Below are 1,659 nucleotides of genomic sequence, written 5' to 3' on the forward strand. Positions count from 1 at the left end.
GCCCTGTTTCATCTGTGGACTGTTGGTAGCCCTGTTTCATCCCTAAGGTACTGTTGGTAGCCCTGTTTCATCCAGGTACTGTTGGTAGCCTGTTTCATCTAGGGCACTGTTGGTAGCCCTGTTTCATCGAAGGCATTTGGTACCCTGTCACGAGCACTGTTGGTTACCCTGTAATACAGTAATGACAATGTTGGTATCCTTGTATTTTCGTTAATGTTGACAGCTCGTTAGACAACAACAGACAACCGCCATAATTACAGTAGTTACCAACCATCCAATTTTAACTTGTTAGTCTAATGTTAAAAAAAAAAGTTAACATTTGCCTCACACTTTAAGTAAAAATTGGAAATGTAAAAAATTGGCAACTAACTCAGTGTTTCTCGCTGATTGTTTCATAAAAAAGTTACCAGTGACTCATTTCGCCCGCCAATAAGATCCATCTAGAAATATATTTAACCAGAATTTTTCCCTTCATTTTCTTTTCGTTTCACAAACTCGATATTTAAACCCATAAGAAATTTTAAAACTTTATTTAAACCAAACATATTTCTAATCTCAATGGACACTTACCTCTTTCTATCACTCACAACTCACTAATTTTTCACTGATTTAATTTATTTATGTATTATAATTACCATATTAAGATAAATAATAGTTATATACAGGATGATGGTTATACGTCTGGCAGTGTCGTTTAAGAGTGTGGTAGGGGAAAAATTCTCTCACAGGGTCAGTTAATCACACCACATACACGTTACTCCATACACACACACGTTACTCCCATACACTCTCACACACACTTGCCATGTTTATCGTCCATTACTCTTCAACAATCAGTTTCATACGAGTGTTTTACGACACATGGTTAAAAGTGTGAATTTGTTATTTTTTCATTAAGGTGTCATGGACTCAGTAGTGTCAGACGGATCGTGTGTGTGTGTCAAAGATGTTGGCTGCCTTATGAGTGATTATGTGTGTGTGTGTGTTTATGTATGAGATGGTGTACAGTATGTTTGTGTGTGTGTATGTGGGCGTGCATACATGGCATCACGTAAACCCCAGACAACAGCATCATAACTCTTGACAACCAACCTGTAAACTAACCCAGACGACTTGGCATCACTGTAACTTAACCCAGACGACTTGGCACCACTGTAAACTACTAGAACAACTTGGCATCATAACCAAATAACCCAGACAACTTGGCACCACTGTAAATACCCAGACGACTTGGCATCATAACTCTAGACGACTTGGCATCACGCCCAAGACGACTTGGCACCACTATAACAACCCAGACGACTTGGCATCACTGTAAACTAACCCAGACGACTTGGCATCACGTAAACTAACCCAGACAACTGGACACCAACTGTAGACGACTTATCACTGTAACCCAGACGACACGCTTGGACATCACTGTAAACTAACGAACGACTTGGCACCAGCCAGCAGACGACTTGGAAACCCTGTAAACTACTTGACGACGCACCACTGTAAACTAACCCAACGACTTGGCACCACTGTCTAACAGCAACACCGTAAGCTACCAACGACTTGGCACCACTGTAAACTAACCCAGACAACTTGGCATCACTGTAAACTTGACGACTTGGCATCACTGTAAACTAACCCAGACGACTTGGACACCACTGTAAA

The sequence above is a fragment of the Homarus americanus genome, unplaced genomic scaffold (genome assembly GCF_018991925.1).
Source record: "Homarus americanus isolate GMGI-L3 unplaced genomic scaffold, GMGI_Hamer_2.0 scaffold34701, whole genome shotgun sequence".
NCBI lineage: Eukaryota > Metazoa > Arthropoda > Malacostraca > Decapoda > Nephropidae > Homarus > Homarus americanus.